Here is a 23,776-nt window from a genome sequence, read left to right on the forward strand (position 1 = left end):
GCTTTTTTCATATGTTTACTTATGTTTTAGTTGCCACACAGTGTTCTGGTAACATCATCAGTTACAGTGGCATTCATATATAATATTTTTTATTTTATTTTTATTTATATTTTAGTTTAGTTTTTCCTCAACTTAATGTTTTATGTCCTTTGCCAGTTTTGTTCCCAGAAATTGCTTTTGCTTGCTTTTTATTTTTATACCTGTATGATAAGCAAACTGTGGCAGTGGCAAAAGAAAATATTAAATTTAACCTAGTTTTTCATTTGTTTTGAAAGTTTTTTTTTTCCATCTGCCTCTTTTCTTTGGTATCTGCGTTCTATGCTTCATTGTCGTGGTTCCCATCTTTTCTGTGTTTTTGGTTTTTTTCTTCTTTTTTTTCTGAAAAATGTGTCACATGTTGTTGTCATTTATAATTCATATCAAGGATTTTTATGTGGCATAAAATCATGGAATACTAATGTGGTCAAATAGTCTGACATACTATAAACTAAACTTGGAAAATAATGTAGTACGAGTTAACATTATGGTTTCAGCAAATTTCTTGTTTTGGGAAAAACAGATTAAAAAGCCAAGTGTCATACTTTCATTTTGTTGAAATTTAATGTGAGAAACAATTTTAAATAAATATGTATAAGATATTCTAACAATGTATGTAGAGATTTTAGGAATTGTAAATAGAAAAAAGAACAGTTAGTAAAATGGTTAATCAGGATTAAAGCCGACAGAAACTAAAGAAGATTGATTAAGCTTTGGAAAAGTAGTTTAAAATTGTGGGAAAACAAGTAAAAGAGCTTTATTCTGTTGTGCCGAATCTTATATACCCTCCACCAAAGTAGATTTTTTTGCTGAAAAATATTTTATAGTGAAGAAAAAATTTTTGAAAAAATGTATGGAAAAAAAACCAATTTTGAGAAGGTCTTTGAAATATCTATTATTAAATATCTATATTGTCTATATAAAAGACTTAGTAATCCACATATAGAAAAATAGGTCAAAAATTGAGGTAGTTGTGGGTTTTTGCTTATATCTCAGACATTTGTCGGTTGATTTTCTCGAATTTAAGTAGCCACTAAATCGAAACTATAGCAAATATATTGAAGTGTGAATCAGGTATGTAAGTTATTTGGGGGCTACGGAAAGATGATTTCAACATACAGACTGACAAAACTATATCGACTTCGCTATCTATAACGATCCATAATATATTTATTTTATGGAAGCAAATGAAAAATATAGAAATTACAAACGGAGTGACAAACTTACCCTTGCAACTCATGGTAAGGAATATACAAATTGGAAATAATTTTGAGATCAACGAGTCACAATTTGATAAATGGAGGCATACTTAGAATATTTGATAACGAGTTATTATTACTGCAAATTGCGGAATTTGGATTGAAGGTTGACATATGCACATTGCAAGCTTCCGATTCCTTAAGGTTTCTTGAAATCACTGGAAGCTCTGTAGCGAATATCCGTTAAGAATGCGTAAAATTTACGCAAATGGACGATTTTATCCAATACCAGTTAATTTTTGAAAATTTAGTGTTTTCGTGAAATTGGCGTTTTTTTATGAATTCTACAATCGTTAAGCTTCTTTTAAGTTTGATATATAATCAGAAGATATAACTAGAAATTAAGGAATAGTTCTGGATATTAACGATTTGTATGGAATGTAGAATTAGAGATTTTTTTATTTTGGCGATATTTGCATACTCATATGGGTTTATGACTTAAAAATCTGAGAATTATAATAGATGGCGTGTCTTTTGAAAGCGGTTTTTGTTTTTATCTGTAATTTATTCTCACTTAATTATTGAACAGTAAACAACAAAGTTCTTTTTGTTTTGCTTCGAAAATGTCGAATTTTGTGCCAACAATGGCGTCATATGCGGGAAGTTTAGCTTTACTTCTTTAATTTGAAAAAAAGAGACGCTGAAGCACACCGATTGCTCACCAAAGCTTACGGTGAATGTGTTACATCGGCTTCAACTTCTGAACACACAACGTGGTTTGTGTTCAGAAGTGGTGATTTTGACAAGGCAGACAAAAATCGCTCGGGCCAGTCAAATAAGTTTGAAGACCAAGAATTGGAGAAATTACTCCATGAAGATTGTTGTAAAACTCAACAAGAACTTGCTAAATCATTTGGAACTACACAAGCTGTAATTTCAAAATGGCACACGCAGAGAAAAAATATAATTGGGCATGGTTGCTGTAACCATTTAAATAGTGTTACACGATTTTTAACAATATTATAGTCACAGTAACCATTTACATGATTGTGGTAACCATAATATGGTTAATTTACGTTTCACATGATTGTATCAACCATATATGTATATGGTTAGAGTAAACAAATATATGTTTGTGGTAACCATATTTATGATGAATAATTTTATCATAATATGTTGTCCTTCATCATATGAATGGTTGTCACAAACATATATTTGTTTACTCTAACCATATACAGTGACGGACAATACAATAGAATCACTACATATGAATTCGATTAAAGCGGTAAAACTACAAAATTTGATTTCAAAATTTAAAATTTGTTCATTATATATTAATGCTCATAACGTAAACAATAAATAGAAAAAAATAAAATAAAAAAATAACACATTCTTATGTTAAAAACGATGTCAAATCTAAAAGACTAAATAAAATATGCGACATTCAAATAGAATCAATCAGTCTTAAAATGATTAAAAATAAAAAATCATCATAAGAATTCGTTGTTTTCTTAATATTTTGTTGCATATCAATTATTTCTAATAAGAGCATCAAATCTTTTGGGGATTGAATTTAACAAACTTTCGCATGTAGATCGGGAAATTGCATACCATATTTCCTGAATTTTCTGCCAAAGTTCTTCCGAGTTTGTCTTTTACTATTTTCCATAGGATTTAAGTCTGGTTATTGAGACGGCCATTCCATAACATGAATTTTGTTATATAAAAACCATTTTTTGGCAAGACCTGATGTGTGCTTTGGGTCATTATCTTGCTGGAAAAGCCATTTTAAGGGCATATTACATTCTGCATGTGGCTTTATAACATTCTCCAAAATATTTACATACAAGTGCTTATCCATATTTTCTTTAATCCAATAAATTGGACCAACACAATACCAAGAAAAGCATCCCCATATAATAATATTTCCCCAACCATGTTTAAACGTTTTTGGTTTTTGCCATTTTTTGGACGTCTAACCCATGACTTATCATCACTACCAATTAAATTAATGGTCGTTTCGTCCGTCCACATTTTGACACTTCTTTATATTTTCTGGCCCACACCAATCCTTATGATTGCTCCTAGTTTTAAATGAAATATTGATAGTGATTCTATTGTAATGTCCGTCACTGTATATGGTTGATACAATCATGTGAATCGTAAATTAACCATATTATGGTTAACACAATCATGTAAATGGTTACTGTAACTATAATATAGTTAAAAAAGCTGTAACAATATTTAAATGGTTACAGTAACTATGCCCAACTATATTATTTCTCTGCGTGCAGGCTACATTTAAAAGCAGGGAAATGGGGTGCTATACGAATTATAGTTGAAAGGCCTTGAAAGATAATTGTGTATGTCTGAAATGCTGCTTGAACGCTATAAAAGGAAATAGTTTTCGCTATAAATGAAAATAATACGATAACCCAAACGGTAATAGATCGTATGTGAAGTCCAAACAACCAGCCGAATCGACACCAAAGCTAAATATCCATGGCGCTATGGTAATTCTCTCTATTGGGTGGGAGCAAAAGGGAACCTGTACCAAACGCAATTGATTAGTTTTAAGAGAGCATTTACCGAAAAATGCCCATAATATAAGCCAGATATGAAACCGTAATATTGTATCATGACAACGTTCGGCCACATATTGCAATACCTGTTAAAAACTATTTAGAAAGAAGTGGTTGGGAAGTTTTGCCTCACCCGTCTTATTGTCCAGACCTTGCCCAGTCGGAGTACTATTTGTATCGATCGATGCAGAACGCTCTCTCTGTTATGCTCTTCACCTTAGAACAGAGTATCAGAAATTGGCTTGATGGGTTCTACACCTCAAAAGATGAGCAGTTGTTTTGGCTCGGAATCTATATGTTGCCAGCAAGATGGGAAAGAGCATAACTAACACTGGCAAATACTTTGAATGTTCGGAAAAATCCACCCAATAAAATTTACCAATCTTTATTTAGTGATTTACCATGAAATTGTGTTTTTTTTTGTAAATTATCGTTTTATTATTTCTGCGTTTTGTCTTATGATAAAGGAATTAGATCTGGGGCCAAATTACCGCATTCGATATCGAGTAAAATGAATCGTAATTTTCCTATTTGAGATTATGGCATTCCATAACGAGCAATAAATTTAGTGCATTTTATCATAATTTCGATATCGTAATCATTTTTCGATACGATAGCTCATTCAATCACGAATGCGGTAATTTGGCCCCTGAAGATTTTTTACTTTAGTGGAATTTTAGCATAAAGCTTAAATTTTTGTAAAAATCATGTTCATCTTGAATAGAAAAGTGTTTATTGAACTGTTTTTCGGGATGGTTTCTGAAAATATATATTAATCTACTTAGAAATTTTATGTTAAAACTTGGTAAGCTTTAAAATTCGAATATATGTTTCTTATTTTTAAATTTTAGAGTTTCGACATTCAGCCAAATATTTTCTGAATGCCTAATCCATCACCGGGTAAATAATTCAATCAAAATCTGGAAATACGTTTTTTTATTTAGGCGATTTTTTTAAATAATAGAATTTTTGTCCTTTTTTTTTAAAGGAATTTTGTTTGGGATATCAGTAGCTATAAATTATAAGGGTTTTTTTATAATTTGAAGTTTTTTTTTTACAAAATGTACGCTATAGCAGGCTCGGACGCAGGTCAACCATTTGGGGGGGGATATAAATTTAAATTTATTTTTCTTTTCTGGGGTGATTTTCCCTATTATTGCCTCCTTGATCCGCGAGTGCTTTATGGTAAAAAAGAAGTTCTTTATGAAATAAACGCTAAAATTAGTTCTTTGTCTTTAACTTAGAATTCATTGAGTAGAATATTTAAGATTTTTAATTAGAGCTTATTGTCAAGACATTATTGTGCCGCTATATTTTATTATCTTAAGAACAGTTAAGAATAAAAACTTTAAAATGGTTTCCTCTATTTAATATTCTCCTCTATTTATAAAAGAAATAACTTTATTTTTGTCATAAAACCCAAACTAATGGAAATTAATGACGCACATTTAACTTAATTATTTTATTTATATTTATATTAAAACAGACATCTTCTTTCAAAATATTTATAAAAAATCTAAAATTTATCTGCTTATCTGTACCATCAATTTAATTAAGCACGTTCAATGATTTCGAAATTTTTATTAATTTTTTTATAATTTTGTTTTGTTACAGAAAACATAAATCGAAAGCACTTTCTCTGGCACAGCTGTCAATAAAGCAAAAGGAAACTGGTAAGTTTATACTATATTTTCCATTAAAATGAAATTTCCAAACAAAATTTGCAAATCTAATTAGTTACATTAACATAAACGAAGTTGGGGTGTAAGGCTAAAACTTAAACGATAACCTAAAACTATAAATACCAAATAAATAAGAAACCAGAAAACATAGAAAAAAGGTCACTGGGTTTATCTTACTTATTTAGAGTTAAAGTGAAAAGCAATGAAATAAATTCAAAATGTAAACTGAATATTAACATAAGCTTAATGCTTTAGATTAAACAGCGACATAGTTATAAATTGCCTTAAAGCTAAATAGATAAAGAATTATGTTTTTAAACATAAAGCAAGATTGAATAAATGAATGAATGAATTTTTTTTTTTTGGTTTCAAACACGTGCGAAGTTTTTATTATTGTTTTTATATGGTTTTCTTAAACATATTTTTACAAATATTCCAGTAGTCAACTAGTTTTTGTTGTATAAGAAGAAAAAAATGCTTTATTAATTAATAAAACGTGAGGGAAAAACAATGTTGAAAGCAATTATTCGTCGTTGTAATTTTTTGTGGTTGTTTTATATGAAATTACCTGTAAAAACAGATTAGATTACTCGATAACTTAAGGTACGGCTAGTGAAGTGTTTCTACTAGTTTTTTATTTTAATTAAACTGATAAACTTCGTTAACAAAGAAGAATAAGTGAAACTGGTAACTATATATTTCTTTAAAATAAATCATTGTTTAGCAAGACAGACAAATTAAAGAATTATTTAAACATAATTCACATTTCCGAAATATTTAGCCATATTCGGGAACACGCTGATCAATCGAACAAAAGCGATAGCTCCATTTTCGAAGATCGCCAAACGAAGGCTTCGATCATTCTAAAAGTTTTTTACAGAGGAGCTGGCCCCTTATATAAAGGTCGTTCTTTTATAGAGGCGGTGAACTTTAAATTTAAATACTATCAATATAATTAGCTTTAGATAATTTTAATGTTTAAATATGATTTCGGACATGTAGCCTCGAGGTCCAATTTTCGCTTTCAAATGCTGGATCGTTTCTGGTTTATCTACATAGACCTGGAACATTATATCTTCCCAGAGAAAATAATCTAATGGCATCAAATCACATGAACGAAGTGGCCAGTTAATACAGTGGTGGCCAGGAATTTAAGACAAAAATTGTTTGCTAAATTCCATGTAATTGTCAATTATTTTTTCAAATATTTCAACAAATATGTATGCATGAGGACTGTTTTAACACACAAGTGTGTTTTATTCGACTGTGTCAATTCATACATATTCACCATGAACACATACAATTTTTCTACAACTTGACCAAAAAAATTTTTTTTTAAATAAACATATTTTCTCACATTTATATCATTATATTTTTATTATTATAAAATATTCGGACCAAATTTCGTATTTTTAGTTCCATTAGTTTCGGTCATATCATGTTATTAACAGCGGATGTTCGCTGAGGTGGGTCAACATATTTCCACATATCTTTGTCCATATATGTTTTACCGATTTTTCCAAACATTTTTCAGAAACTAGAAACATTAATAATAAATTTCATACCCTTAGAGGTCCTTTTATTTTGCCTCTATCGCACTTAAAATTCAGTTGATGAAAAAAATTCAAGTATTTGTCTTAAATTGGTGGCCACCACTGTAGGTCTATTTCTTGAAATTATTCGTTCTCGAAATGTTTCTCTCAGTATCGGGGATTGTGTGACATCTGTTTCCATCCTTCTGAAACCACATGTCTCCTATACAAATGACTTCCAATCTTGTAAGCACATAAACCAAGATCCTTACGCAAAATATTCTATAAAATAAATGAACACAAGTTTAATTGTTGAGCACGATGACGAACTGACACATTTGGATCATCATCAACACTACGCTGCTCATCATCGATCGCATGTTCTGGGCGTGTACGTCGTCTATGTGAAAACGATCCATAGTTAATAGCTCGATCGCCAATTATGACGTAATGGCCGATGAGTTTGTCGAATGATTTTCAAGAAAAATTTTAACAATTTGCAAACATTTCTCTGGCGTGAATCAACTCATTTCATTAAGCTCTTCTATCTTTAAATTTAAATGTGTGTGAGATGATCGTATCATTGAAATTTTGTATTCGTTTGAAAGGGCTATCGACGCCATTATGCATCGAATATAACATCGTGCAAATGTCCGCCTCGGCTTTGCTGGGTGGCGCGCATCCGACATGTCCAATTTCTCATGACTCTGCCGCATAAATCTGTCTGAATTTAGTAGATGGCTTTAAGAGCCGCTATGGTTTGTGGCTTAATCGCCTAGACTGTGACTTAAGAAAACCCCACCAGAAAAAGTCTAACGGGTTCAAATCGCACGATCTCGGTGGCCAGTTCACATCATCTCCATTTGAGATGACCATGCCCTCAAATCGCTTGAGCAGAATATCCAATGTGACATGAGCTGTGTGGCACGTAGAACCGTCCACATGTCGTTGGAGGCCATATCATTCAATTCAGGCCAAAAGAAGTTGGTAATCATCGACCTATTACGCTCAAAGAAATATGGACCGTTGAAGCCACCAGCCCAAAATCCACACTAATGAATGGCATCTTCGGCATGCATTGAACGCTCTTAGATCTCATGTGGATTGGTATCTTCCCAAATTCTACGTACTCATTCATCAAGAAATGGGCGAAGCGAGCGGAATGTTGCCCGAACAAAACATCCATTTTGATAAAATAATTTCATCACTTGCACATGTTGTTGAACGCTATATCCCTTCAAGCTGATTTGGCAGAATAAACAGAATAAACAACAATATGGCCGCTATCAACAGTCAAAGTTCGGAAGTCCCTACTGGAAGACCCTATATGTTTATATTTCTATTTAAATCTTAAAAATTAAATCTGAAATTTGTCTGAATTCTACATTCTAAAATGTAAACTGTTTTTAAAATATACAACTTTTCTTTTACTCTAAATAATCCCTTTAAATCTCTGCCTTTAAGGTCGTTAAGGAAATGAGACTTTTTTTGAGCTGCTATTTTGTTTATCTAAAAAAAAATATATGCAGCCTTTAAAAAAAGAAGAAAATACATACAATTCTTTATTCACCTGCTTTGCTAGACAAGTTTTTTTTTTGTTGGTTTGCTGTTGCTGAATTTACCACCACAAACAGCAAGAACAACAAGTTCAGAAACTTGTACTAAACTTGTACTTGATGTGTTTGATGATGCCAATGTTGCCAATGATTGTTAACAGATTTGTTACTTCAAAGCCGCTCTCTGCCCAAAACTATTTGCAACTGAAGAAAACATATGTGTTCACTTCAAAAACAAGGGGAATAAACTTTAATACCAGCAAAAATTACATCTCGAAATTTTTTTAATCCAAAATTGAATATAGATTCTTTAAAGAAACTTTAAAGAAACTTTTTTGGTTTTTTTAAATTTTGCAGTCTTCAGTGAATACCGTTAATATTTGTTTGCCTATGTGTTTTATTTTACACCTTTATTTTCTGTATTTGTTTGTATTAACCGGTATATTTTTCTATTTCTATTATTTCAAATAAATTATTTTGCTTAATGTCTTCCTTTGAATGGCAACAAAATTGCAATAAATATAAATGGTTTAGAATTTAAAAGTGTGGCAGACAAATTGAGATTAAAACTGATCTAACAATATATTTCTAATTATTTAAAGTTTTTTTTTGTTGTACAATCTTGTTTATTAAAGGAAATGTTATATTTATTTTGTTTGGACATCATTAGAAAACAGCAGACAGTGTTTGAATGTATTTCCTTTAAGAAATTAAGTGTTTTATTAAAAAAAATATATGAAAATATTTTAAAATTTCTGCTTTTCCGTTGCCACAGGCTTGATAACCATAAACTATAGAAATTTATGTCAAGCTAAATATTTTAAGAAACAAATTTGAAATAGAAAATAACGTTTCCGCAGTTAAATATTCTGGGGGTTATTGGGTAATTTGAATCGATTCGAAAATGTGTAATATTTCTCTAGAAGTTACCTCATATTTCACTGGAAAAGTTTCTCACATTTCTATAGAAAAATTTCTCACATTTCTAAGAAAAATGTTGCGAATTTCTATACGAAACTTTCTCTATAGAAAAGTTTCTCACATTTGCACAGAAGAATTTCTCACATTTCTATAGAAAAATATCTCACTTTTCTTTACAAGTTTCTCACATTTTTATAGATATATTCCTCAATTTGCTGTTGAAAAATGTCTCACATTTCTATAGAAATGTTTCTCACATTACTTTAGAAAAGTTTTTCATATTTCAATAGAAAAGTTTCTCACATTTCAATAGAAAAGTTTCTCACATTTCTATAGAAAAGTTTCTAAAATTTCTATAGAAAAGTTTCTAACATTTCTATAGAAAAGTGTCTAACATTTCTATAAAAAATTTCTAACATTTCTATAGAAAAGTTTCTAACATTTCTATAGACAAGTTTCTAACATTTCTATAGAAAAGTTTCCCACATTTCTATGGAAACGTTTCCCACATTTCTATAGAAAACTTTCTCACATTTCTATAGAAAAGTTTCTCACATTTCTATTAAAAATTTCTCACATTTCTATTAAAAATTTTCTCACATTTCTATTAAAAATTTTCTCACATTTCTATTAAAAGTTTCTCAAATTTCGATTGAAAAGTCTCTCACATTTCTATGGAGAAGTTTTTCATATTTCTATAGAAGAGTTCCTCACATTTCTATAGAAGAGTTCCTCACATTTCTATAGAAGAGTTTCGTACATTTCTATAGAAGAGTTTCTCACATTTCTATAGAAGATTTTCTCACATTTCTATAGAATAGTTCCTCACATTTCTATAGAAGAGTTTCTTACATTTCTATAGAAGAGTTTCTCACATTTCTATAGAAGAGTTCCTCACATTTCTATAGAAGAGTTTCTTACATTTCTATAGAAGAGTTTCTTACATTTCTATAGAAGAGTTCCTCACATTTCTATAGAAGAGTTTCTCACATTTCTATAGAAGAGTTCCTCACATTTCTGTAGAAGAGTTTCTTACATTTCTATAGAAGAGTTCCTCACATTTCTATAGAAGAGTTTCTCACATTTCTATAGAAGAGTTCCTCACATTTCTATAGAAGAGTTCCTCACATTTCTATAGAAGAGTTTCTTACATTTCTATAGAAGAGTTTCTCACATTTCTAAAGAAGAGTTTCTCACATTTCTATAGAAGAGTTCCTCACATTTCTATAGAAGAGTTTCTTACATTTCTATAGAAGAGTTCCTCACATTTCTATAGAAGAGTTTCGTACATTTCTATAGAAGAGTTTCTCACATTTCTATAGAAGAGTTTCTCACATTTCTATAGAATAGTTCCTCACATTTCTATAGAAGAGTTTCTCACATTTCTATAGAAGAGTTCCTCACATTTCTATAGAAGTGTTTCTTACATTTCTATACAAGAGTTTCTTACATTTCTATAGAAGAGTTCCTCACATTTCTATAGAAGAGTTTCTCACATTTCTATAGAAGAGTTCCTCACATTTCTATAGAAGAGTTTCTTACATTTCTATAGAAGAGTTTCTTACATTTCTATAGAAGAGTTCCTCACATTTCTATGGAAGAGTTTCTCACATTTCTATAGAAGAGTTCCTCACATTTCTATAGAAGAGTTCCTCACATTTCTATAGAAGAGTTTCTTACATTTCTATAGAAGAGTTTCTCACATTTCTAAAGAAGAGTTCCTCACATTTCTATAGAAGAGTTCCTCACATTTCTATAGAAGAGTTTCTTACATTTCTATAGAAGAGTTCCTCACATTTCTATAGAAGAGTTTCGTACATTTCTATAGAAGAGTTTCTCACATTTCTATAGAAGAGTTTCTCACATTTCTATAGAATAGTTCCTCACATTTCTATAGAAGAGTTTCTCACATTTCTATAGAAGAGTTCCTCACATTTCTATAGAAGTGTTTCTTACATTTCTATACAAGAGTTTCTTACATTTCTATAGAAGAGTTCCTCACATTTCTATAGAAGAGTTTCTCACATTTCTATAGAAGAGTTCCTCACATTTCTATAGAAGAGTTTCTTACATTTCTATAGAAGAGTTTCTTACATTTCTATAGAAGAGTTCCTCACATTAAAAATTATTATAAATACTATTAAAAATTTTCTCACATTTCTATTAAAAGTTTCTCAAATTTCGATTGAAAAGTCTCTCACATTTCTATGGAGAAGTTTTTCATATTTCTATAGAAGAGTTCCTCACATTTCTATAGAAGAGTTCCTCACATTTCTATAGAAGAGTTTCGTACATTTCTATAGAAGAGTTTCTCACATTTCTATAGAAGATTTTCTCACATTTCTATAGAATAGTTCCTCACATTTCTATAGAAGAGTTTCTTACATTTCTATAGAAGAGTTTCTCACATTTCTATAGAAGAGTTCCTCACATTTCTATAGAAGAGTTTCTTACATTTCTATAGAAGAGTTTCTTACATTTCTATAGAAGAGTTCCTCACATTTCTATAGAAGAGTTTCTCACATTTCTATAGAAGAGTTCCTCACATTTCTGTAGAAGAGTTTCTTACATTTCTATAGAAGAGTTCCTCACATTTCTATAGAAGAGTTTCTCACATTTCTATAGAAGAGTTCCTCACATTTCTATAGAAGAGTTCCTCACATTTCTATAGAAGAGTTTCTTACATTTCTATAGAAGAGTTTCTCACATTTCTAAAGAAGAGTTTCTCACATTTCTATAGAAGAGTTCCTCACATTTCTATAGAAGAGTTTCTTACATTTCTATAGAAGAGTTCCTCACATTTCTATAGAAGAGTTTCGTACATTTCTATAGAAGAGTTTCTCACATTTCTATAGAAGAGTTTCTCACATTTCTATAGAATAGTTCCTCACATTTCTATAGAAGAGTTTCTCACATTTCTATAGAAGAGTTCCTCACATTTCTATAGAAGTGTTTCTTACATTTCTATACAAGAGTTTCTTACATTTCTATAGAAGAGTTCCTCACATTTCTATAGAAGAGTTTCTCACATTTCTATAGAAGAGTTCCTCACATTTCTATAGAAGAGTTTCTTACATTTCTATAGAAGAGTTTCTTACATTTCTATAGAAGAGTTCCTCACATTTCTATGGAAGAGTTTCTCACATTTCTATAGAAGAGTTCCTCACATTTCTATAGAAGAGTTCCTCACATTTCTATAGAAGAGTTTCTTACATTTCTATAGAAGAGTTTCTCACATTTCTAAAGAAGAGTTCCTCACATTTCTATAGAAGAGTTCCTCACATTTCTATAGAAGAGTTTCTTACATTTCTATAGAAGAGTTTCTTACATTTCTATAGAAGAGTTTCTTACATTTCTATAGAAGAGTTTCTTACATTTCTATAGAAAAGTTTCTCATATTTCTATGGAAAAGTTTCTCACATTTCTATAGAAAAATTTCTTACAATTCTATAAAAAAAAGTTTCTCACATTTCTATAATTGTCCCACATTTTTATAGAAAAATTTCTCTTTCTTCTATAGAAAAGTTGTTCACATTTCTATTGGAAAGCTTCTCAAATTTCTAAAGAAAATTTTGTTAAATTCTATAATAAGTTGTAAACATATTACCACATTCAATTCAGTTAAGTGATGTGTCCTGTTTTCCTCAGTCACGTTCATAATAATTGAAACTAAAAACCTCTCATTTACCACTTATATGTATAATATATTTATCGCCCACATTTTCATATTCGAAAAGACTAATCCACACTTTAATACTGTAAATAGGTTAATCTAATTATTGTATTTCTCTCTAATCCAACATTGAAACCTCACAATTTTCTATAATTTAAAAACATTCCAAATTATAGCATTTAAAAGAAATAAAAATAAATTTACTAGATTCGATTTTGTCTATATTTTACATGTCCACCTTCACAGAAATATTTTAATAACATAAATATCTTTACAAAACAAGAGAGCGAGATATCGACACGATCAAGGTAAAGAGGGAGAAATTTAAAAATGTATAGCATTTAAAAACGTTTAAATGCAATATATTTTAAAAGCCATATAATTACGAGCAATTGACTTGACCGCATCAACTTCAAGTGGCTATACAGAACACATATGCACGATAAAAGCTACAGTAAAAAGAAATGTAAGAATTTTTGAAAAAGTCTAAACTAAAAACCATACAAAGGAAACGAAAAAGAGGACAACTGCAACATTAACGTGGACATGTGGACACATTTATTTGCAAGACTTAAGAGTTCAAATTCATTGAAAGAATTAACTGGCTAAATGGCCGTCATGTCAGTTAAAACAGAAAAACGACACAAAAATGCGAATTGAAATCCGTTTTTTTTCCTTTGCAGTTGTCTGCGTTCAACCGTTTTTTTTTGTTATTGTATTTTAGGGGGCACATTTTGAATAAACAGTTCAATTGTTAACATTAGTGACACATTTCTTTTATTTGCCATGTTGTTGGCTTTTTTCCTTTTTTTTCCTATTCATTCCTACATTTTGCAGCAAATTGATGATGACCAAATGAAAATAAATCTTAAATTGAAGTATGAATGGCTGAAATGTTGCATGTTGCTTTTGAGCCATTGTGTGTATGAGAAATGCGTAAATTTTCTGTTAAAATTGTGTATTTTGACTTTCTGTTTGGTTGATGTTAGATTTTTTTTAGAAAAATCTTGCTATTCTGGTTTTTAACTGCCAATATTTTTGTTGTTGATGCTGATGTCTTAGATACACTTTTAACATTTAACAACGTCATTACAAACATTGTTAGATATTCTTTTTAACACAAGTAAACCTATTTCAGCATGTACTCACTATGGGTCATAAAAGTAATGGGCGAAACAGGTGTAATAAACAAAATTGCATAAACAAGTTTTCAACACTACTGACCATTTCTTAGAAAAGTCTCTCACATTTCCATAGAAAAATTTCCCATATTTCTGTAGAAAAGTTTCTCACATTTCTATAGAAAAGTTTCTCAAATTTCTATAGAAAAGTTTCTCACATTTCTGTAGAGAAGTTTCTCACATTTCTTTAGAAATATTTCCCACAATTCAATAGAAAAGTTTTTCACATTTCTAAAGAAATGTTTCTCACATTTCCATAGAAAATGTTCTCACATTTCTGTAGAAGAGTTTCCCACATTTCTATAGAAGAGTTTTCCACATTTCTATAGAAGAGTTTTCCACATTTCTATAGAAAAGATTCTCACATTTCTATAGAAAAGATTGTCACATTTCTATAGAAAAGATTCTCACATTTCTATAGAAAAGATTCTCACATTTCTATAGAAAAGATTCTCACATTTCTATAGAAGTTTCTCACATTTCTATAGAAAAGTTTCTCACATATCTATAGAAAAGTTTCTCACATTTCTATAGAAAAGTTTCTCACATTTCTGTAGAAAAGTTTTTCACATTTCTAAAGAAATGTTTCTCACATTTCCATAGAAAAGTTTGTCACATTTCCATAGAAAAGTTTCTCACATTTCCATAGAAAAGTTTCTCACATTTCTATAGAAAAGTTTCTCACATTTCTATAGAAAAGTTTCTCACATTTCTGTAGAAAAGTTTTTCACATTTCTAAAGAAATGTTTCTCACATTTCTAAAGAAATGTTTCTCACATTTCTAAAGAAATGTTTCTCACATTTCTAAAGAAATGTTTCTCACATTTCCATAGAAAATGTTCTCACATTTCTGTAGAAGAGTTCCCACATTTACATAGAAAAGTTTTTAACAATTCTATAGAAAAGTTTCTCACATTTCTATAGAAAAGTTGTTCACATTTCTATAAAAAAGTTGTCCACATTTCTATAGAAAAGTTTCTCACATTTCTATAGAAAAGTTTCTCACATTTCTATAGAAAAGTTTCTCACATTTCTATAGAAAAGTTTCTCACATTTCTATAGAAAAATTTCTAACATTTCTATAGAAAAGTTTCTCACATTTCTATAGAAAAGTTTCTCACAATTCTATAGAAAAGTTTCTCACATTTCTATTGAAAAGTTTCTCACACTTCTGTTGAAAAGTTTCTCACATTTCTATTGTAAAATCTCTCACATTTCTATAGAAAAGTTTTTCATAATTCTATAGAAATATTTCTCACAATTCTTACAAAAGTTTCTCACATTTCTATAGAAAAGTTTCTCCCCTTACTTTCTTTTAGAAAATATATCTCTCAGTAACTTAAAGAGAACTTTTCTGTATAAAATGTCTCTCTCAGTAACTTATAGAGAACTTTTCTTTAGAAAATGTTCCTTTAGTAACCAAGAGAGATATTTTCAATAGAAAATGACATTCTCACTAACTAAAGAAAACTTTTGTACAGAAAATGTATCACTCAGTAACTAAGACATCTTCTAAGTAATGTAGTGAGTACTTATAAATTTGTGTTTACTTTTTCGACAGTTTTAGCAAATTTTTCTTTCTTTTTTAAGATTTTGATACATCATATTTTGTAATTTTGTTTACAACAAATTTTTAATGCTGATCATGATCATGATCGCTGGCAACAACATTATTAAGTTCAGCCTCAAATACTTGAAAGCGAAGCTTGCTCGCTCGCACCAAACTAATTCTGTTGTTTTTTGAGAGCGCGGCTGTTGTTTATCTCTTAAGCACATGACGATCATAATGATGACGGTGCAGAAGAAGATTCACAACTTTGGTTTGTGCCTGGTTTTAACTCCTTGAACATATTATTCTTTCTTTCCACCATATCTAAGCTGAAAAATTCCATTGTAAAATGTACACACTTTATTGCGGTCTTTTCGTATTTTTCTCTATATTTTTTTTTTCTATTTTTCTTGAAAATTGGTGTCTTAAACTTGATTTTGTAACAGTTCTTTCATTCTTGCCTAACTGTCTGTCTGTCTCTCTGAATTGCGCACAAGTAATGCAACTTGCTAGTTGCCACACTAGCATGTTTAAGTTATAAGGCAAAAACCAGCCAGCATCTTCATCTTTTTGTTATTCTTATTAGGCTTAGCAGAATTTTTTTTAGCAAAAAAAAATATATCGCATCATTCTCGGTTTTTTTTTATTTAGCTTTTTACCGCATAACACTACTTTTTTTAGTTTACCTTTGCATAGTTGTAGTTGTGGCTGGTTTTTTTTTTCTATTTTCTTTAAGCTGTTGCAAACGTTTTTGGTTATAAGGTGTGAGATTTGGGTTGTGTTCCACATTGTCACCATAAGTTGCATTAGAGGCTGTTGTGGTTGTGGTGCAACAAGAATGTGTGGTGGTGTCTGTCCGCCTGCCTGCCTGTATGCGTGTTTGAGGAAGCAACTAAAATATAAACAAAGTGACTTGTTGTGACACTGAATCCCGGTTTTATGACAAGTTTTTTGTTGCACGTTCGCATATTCCTTTTTATTTTGAACAGAACCAACAGAAAAAAACTAGTTGTTAAGATGATTTCCTCATTCAAGATTATAAGGAAGTTTTAACAAATATTTAAACAAAAGAATTAAAATTGTGACAAATTAAATGAAAAAAAAAAACAAAATCAAATTCTTTAGCATCAAATCAATCAAAAGAATTGATTTGCCTTTGAATTGTTTCTAATAATTAAAAGACAGTTTAAAAACGTTCTTTACTTATATGGGTCACAATCAAATTTTATTGTTTATTTATCGATTTATTAATTGATCACCTCATTAAAGACTTTATTTATGAGTCATAATAATATTGATTGTATTTGGTCTTCAATTTATTTGTTATTTAGAACCACATTTGGGTTTTAATCTCCATATTAAACGTTGATCTTTTAACATTTTTTTTTTCTAATTTAATTATAATTGCTTTAAAACTTCTAATCTTAATTAAGTTTTATTGAGTTCTTAAATAAAATTCTTTATCTACAAAAATGCTAATAATACATGAATTAATTGGAATCTCAAGAATTTTGTAATAAAAAATCGATGTTAAAATTTAAAAAATTTAAAATTTGAATAGGTTTTGTTAATTGAAAAAATCTCTTTAAAATAACAGTTACAGCCAGGGGCTGTAGAATGAAATTGTTTATAAGTAAAATATAAATGAAAATATTAAAAGAACTTGAAACGTTTCTATTTACAAAATGATCACATTAAATGGATATATCTGTCTCTGCAAGACAAATGTTTCTGTCTCTTCTTATTAAGAACACAAATTTTCTCCAAAAAGTTTACCTAAGATACTGTGAGAGAATTTTTCTACAAATAATCGCACGTTCAATAACTGTAAGAGAATTTTTATATTCTTCTGTATAAATTATATCCCTTAGTAACTGTGTGACAACTCTCTGTCAATGCGGTAGGACTTTTCTATAGAAAATGTCTCCCTTAATAACTTAGAGAAAACTTTTTTATAGAAAATTTCTCTCTGCAACAAACAGTCTTTCTCAGAATCTAAGAGAGAACACTTGAAAGAAATTTTCTAATCAAATAATCTCACAGTCAATAACTGTAAGAGAATTTTTCTATTCTTCTATAGAAATTATATCCCTCAGTAACTGTGTGACAACTCTCAATCAAGGCGGTAGTACTTTTCTATAGAAAATATCTCCCTTAATAACTTTGAGAAAACTTTTTTATAGAAAATTCCTCTCTGCAACAAACAGTCTCTCTGTCTCTCTCAGAATCTAAGAGAGAACGCGAGAAAGAAATTTTCTATGAAAAAATAAATAAAATATTAAAAAAATTTGAGAGAAATATTCGATATGAAATGTTTCTCTGTAAATGTGAGAGTATTTTTCTATAGAAAATAAATGAGAGTAACTATGAGAGAACTCTTCTATGGAAAATATTTCTCTTACCCCCATTAACACGAAGTCTGGTTATGCCTTAACTAACAGTTATATTGTCGGTTAAAATTATTTTTGTATGAAAACTGTCAGTATAACTATTAGTTAAAACATAACCAGACTTCGTGTTACTGGGGGTTAGTAATGAAGAGAGAACTTTTCTATAAAAAATATATTTCTCTGTAACAGTGAGATAACTTTTCATAGAAAATGTCTCTCTCGGTAAATATGAGAGAACTTTTTCATAGAAAATGCCTCTCTCAGTAAGTAAGAGAGAGCTTCCCATAGAAAATGTCTCTCTCGGTAACTGTGAGTGAAATTTTCCCAAAAAAAATGTCTGTCTCAGTAACTGTCAGAGAAATTTTCCTTAGCTAATGTCTGTTATATAGAAAATGCCTCTTTCATTTCACTTTTCTGTAGAAAATATTTCTCTCAGTAACTGTGAGAGATATTTTCCATAAAAAAATGTCTTTTAGTGTAAAATAAAAAAAAATATGTAGAAAAAATCACTCAAGCAATGATACGAAGTTCTTTAATAAAAAATGTATCGCTCAGTAACTGTGATAGAACCATCTATATACAATATTTCTCTACAGATTAACTTTTGGAGAACTTTTCCATAGAAAATATTTCAAAATGATTCATCATTTACTTGTTTTATATTTAAAAACATTTATTTTGCGAAATTTCCGAGTACAAAAATCTGTATAAATGGCTACTTTCCATATCAATATCTTTTTTAACACTCAATCACCCACCCAAATCTCATCTAGTTAGTCTAAACATTTGTCTCGTTATCAGACTATCTCTGATTTTTGCCAACTATTTTTCTTTTTCTCATTCCTTCAAACAATTCCATACAAATCACAATCACCTTTTGGTCCATCTATTAACTAATATGTTGAACCAAAAAATCATGACAATAATTTTAAATAAAACATATCAAATAAATCTTTGTACAACTACAGGCATGAGACCAGGTTAACAAGAGCAAAAAAGAAACAGAAAATAAAATGAAAATCTATATAACTTTTTTATTTGGGTCATGTTCTTTTAAAAAGAAACATCAAGAAAAAAAAAACTAAGACGACAAGAAAAAAGTTTATGCTGCAAATGTACTCTGACATAAAAAAAAAGTCAGAAATTGAAAATTAACTTTATTTTCTCTAAATAACACATCAAATGTGCAAAAGAAATGAAAAGAAATAATATCCCAGGCCAAGTAAAATGAAAATAATGAAAAATGTTTTATGAGCCAGGTTTTAAAGCAACCAGCCAGCCAGTCAGCGAGACAGACAGATATACAATTGGAGTTACAGACAGACGCATGTTATCTTAATCAAAAGCACATTTGAACATTTTGACCGTAAACAACATTATAAATAATATAATAAAATAAAATATGAAAACAGAATGAAATAAAAAAAATGGCAAAAGAAAATTACAGACAATTTAGATGGCAAGACAAAAAAAAACACAATATTAAAACATAGTCTTAGACATGGTTTAGATGTAATAGCCATTATATAGAATAATAACAATAATATTAGCCACATTAACAACATTAAAACAATGCGAAAAAAACATAAATTGTAGAATCATAGACTGGAAATGATTGTAATAAAAAAAATAGTACTTGCATGTTGCTGTACCCACACTAATGGCCAAATTAAGAGATGTAAGATTTTGTTGTCGGTTGTTAGCGATTATTATTATTGTTTTTTTTTCTGTTTTATTATTTAGCATTGTTCTTATTTTCGAATAAGAACAACTTAATATTATTTGAAATAAATCTGTACATTTGAAGACGCGGTAAAGATTTTGTGAGAGCGTTTAAATTGAGAGATCGGGGAAAACAAGAGTCAAATGGTTTGTGTCTTTGCTGATTGATAGGAAACAACTGGTGAATAACAATGCATTGTAATGTGGTGAAAATGGTGGATGTTGCAATTGAAAGAGTTGGTTATTTTAGAGCTTACTTAAACTTAGTTTAAACTATGAGGGTTATTTTAACATCTCGCTGTAGTTAAGACAGAACTTTTCTGTAGAAATTGTCTCTCTCAGTAATTAAGGGAGAACTTTTCTATAGAAAATGTAACTCTCAGTAACTAAGAGAGAATTTTTATATAGAAAATGTCTCTCTCAGTAACTAAGAGAGAACTTTCCTATAGAAAATGTCTCTCTCAGTAACTAAGAGAGGACTTTTCTATAGAAAATGTCTCTCCCAGTAACTAAGACATAACTTTTGTATAGAAAATGTCTCTTTCAGTAACTAAGATAACTTTTTTATAGAAAATGTCTCTTTTAGTAACTAAGAGAGTACTTTTCTATAGAAAATGTCTCTCTCAGTAACCAAGAGAGAAATTTTATATCGAAAATGTATCTCTTAGTAAATAAGAGAGAACTTTTCTATAGAAAATGTCTCTCTCAGTAACTAAGAGAAAACTTTTCTATAGAAAATGTTTTTCTCAGTAACTAAGAGAGAACTTTTCTATAGAAAATGTCTCTCTCAGTAACTAAGAGACAAGCTTTCTATAGAAAAAGTCTGTCTCAATAGTTAAGAGACTAATTTTCTATAGAAAATATCTGTCTCAGTTACTTTTGGGAGTTGTTTTCTTATATTAAACATTCAAAGAAATATTTGTTGAAAAAATTACTTAAACTTAAGATTTTTTTTCGAGTTAAACTCTATTTAAAAAAAAAACGTTTGAAACCATCACCAGAAAATATGAAAAAATAATGAGTTTATTTCCCAATTTCTCAACAAATTGTAATAAATTAACCATTACTTCCTTGAACTAAAAATGATGAACAACAATATCAGCAACATCTTTCATATCATGTGTTGGTTTATTTGTTTGTTTGCTGGGCACGTTTTCCATTTAATCATGGTCTGAAGGTATGTAAGGGGGTTTGCTGCCTCTATTGCAACGTGTGGCGAGTCATGTTTCCCATATGAGTGAGTCATACATTGTTGGACCAAAATCGAAGGAAGACAACCAAAAAAACTAAAAAAAACCAACATGAAAAGACTTTAAAGCCGCTTGGTAAATAGAGACCTAAAATCACACTAAAGCAAACATGGAAGAAAATCAACAACACATGAGAGTTTTAGTTCAAAGAATATTTGTTGGAAAAAAAATTATAAATTTTCTTTTAGGGTCAGTTATTTGTAACTAAAATTTTGTGTATGAATATAAACACAAACATTTTCATCCTTTTCTAAAAGATGTTTACTTTCTAGTTAACAAAGTTTTTTTTATATATTTTCTGTTTGCCTGACTGGTATGCTAAAAAGCGAAATTTTTCCATGACCCAAGAAAATGAAGAAAAAAAAAATATTGTCTTCTTTCAGCCAGAAAACAAAGTTGGTTGCTAGTTTGCCATAGACACTAAAATGCAATCTTTTCTTTCAATTATAAGTACAAAACATAATGATTTCCTCTCAAGCTTTAGAGCCCAGCCAACCAGCCAACCAACAAATCAACACAAATCCAGCTCCATAGCCAAAGACTAAGCCACTCGTAGCACTACAAATAATTCTCACGATTCGTTTTGGCCAGAATTGTAAGATTTTAAAGGAATCGTCTGAGACAATATCTAGGTTATTTGGGCGTAAGTGAAATTGAACAATTGAAGAACAACAATAAAGCACCAAAAAAAAACACAATACAATTTAAAGAAAAATAGTGAAACTTTTGCATTTTATATAAAACTCCTATAACGCCCCTTACTGAGGCAGTGAATAGAAAATAGTGTAAACAAAATAATTGAAATTATAGCTTAGTGTAAACACTGCTCAGCTAAAGATTAGCAAACAGCTCATTATCAACATCTACATCATTATTACCAGCACCAAGGGAACCAGAACCAGCCAGCTGTAATAACTACTTTACTATAAATGTCAAGAAGTAACAGGCGGCATTTACTTTTTATTTTATTTTAGCTTTAACTTTTGCTAAAATGTGGGTGTTGAATTTTCAAAAAAAATGTTTTACTCTTTCTACAATTGCGTGTCTTAATGTCAACCTAATAATTTAAAAATGTTGTTCATTTTGTTTAGATTCAGTCTTCTATTGTATTTTAAATAATTGGGTTAATATTTTTATTTAAACTGTCATTTTCTGTTACTTTGTTACTTTGTTATTGCAGTTATCTTGTGTTTAACTTAACATTTATTTGACCTTAATATTCTATTTGTCATTGCAACAGGTGTTGTCTGTATTCTATTCTATTCTATTCGCTTTATTATAAACCACATCTTCTTTCTTTGTCATCTTCATTAACTTACTTGGTCATCATCAAAAGTAGTGTAGGTCAGTTATGCGTAATTTATAGAAAGAAGGCCATCCATCCATCCACTCATAATGTTGTTTTAAACAAACTGAGTCATGTGAACTTACCTGAAATGAAAGGAAACAAGATAAATAATATATAATTAGTCATTATCACATTAGCATCATCATCATTATCATTATCATCATCATCTTTATTTATTGTTAATGAAATTATGGGTATGATGTTGGAAATAATAATAAAACAGTAGTGAAAAGAAAGTATTTTTAAAGAAGATTAAAAGGTATAATTTAACATTTGTTTAGAAGAAAAAACATAGAATTTATTTGTAAGCCTGGGATTTTTGCTAAAAAACTAAAAAAGGTTTGGGTCTTTAATAAGTTATAAGAAAAACCTTAAACAAAATCATTTTATTTGAATATAAATTTAAAATTTTAAACCAAATAACTAAAATCACACATACAATTTGACTTTTAAGGCTGAAATCTAGGAAACTGCGATTGATGTTTGCAATTCCCCAAAAATAGAGCGCCAAAACCCATTCTTAAGTTTGATTTTAAATAATTGGCATAGAAATAAAATTAAACAGAAATAAGTTTATGAAGATCGTTCTGAAATTGATCCCTAGCCCCCAAACGCAGAGTAAGAAGATGGTTCGGCATGATTACGGCAACTATACTGTGTTTTTTGTAACAATATATAGTTGTCGTACACAAAAATATTTGAATTTTTTAGCTTTTATTTTGAAATATTTGTACAATATAAATTTATGACCTTCTCCCATCTTTTTGGCAACATATTAATTCTAAGCCAAAAGAACTGCTCATCTTTTGAGAACAAGAACGAATCAAACCAATATCGGAAACTTTGTTTCAAAGTGAAGCGTATCGCAGATAAAGTATTCTGCATCCAATCCAATCGAAAAATAGTAGCCGGACGAGGCACGGTTTGAACTCTAAAGCTGGTGAGTCAAAACTGCCCAACCACTTCATTCTAAATAGTTTTTCACAGATACTGCAACATGTGGCCGAGCGTTGTCATGATTGAATATTACGGTTTCATGTCTGGCTGCATATTCTCGTAATTTTCGGCCCACTGCTCGCTTCAAACGAATCAGTTGTGTTCGGTAAAGGTTCCCTGTGATGGTCTGGTCAGATTTCAGCAGCTCATAATAGGTGG

General features: G+C 29.8%; 1 protein-coding gene and 1 long non-coding RNA gene across 5 annotated transcripts in view; one reads left to right on the forward strand and one right to left on the reverse strand.

The window, feature by feature from the left end:
• Positions 1 to 23,776, reverse strand: part of Atg16 (Autophagy-related 16) — a 307,007-nt gene that overhangs the window by 120,712 nt on the left and 162,519 nt on the right. The window lies entirely within an intron of this gene.
• LOC135950469 (uncharacterized) overlaps positions 1 to 23,776 on the forward strand; it is a 151,488-nt gene that overhangs the window by 73,184 nt on the left and 54,528 nt on the right. Inside the window, exon 2 of the long non-coding RNA XR_010575948.1 lies at positions 5,432 to 5,490. This is a non-coding gene — a long non-coding RNA (uncharacterized LOC135950469). The remainder of the gene's footprint in view (positions 1 to 5,431; positions 5,491 to 23,776) is intronic.

The sequence above is a fragment of the Calliphora vicina genome, chromosome 1, assembly GCF_958450345.1.
Source record: "Calliphora vicina chromosome 1, idCalVici1.1, whole genome shotgun sequence".
Taxonomy (NCBI): Eukaryota; Metazoa; Arthropoda; class Insecta; order Diptera; family Calliphoridae; genus Calliphora; species Calliphora vicina.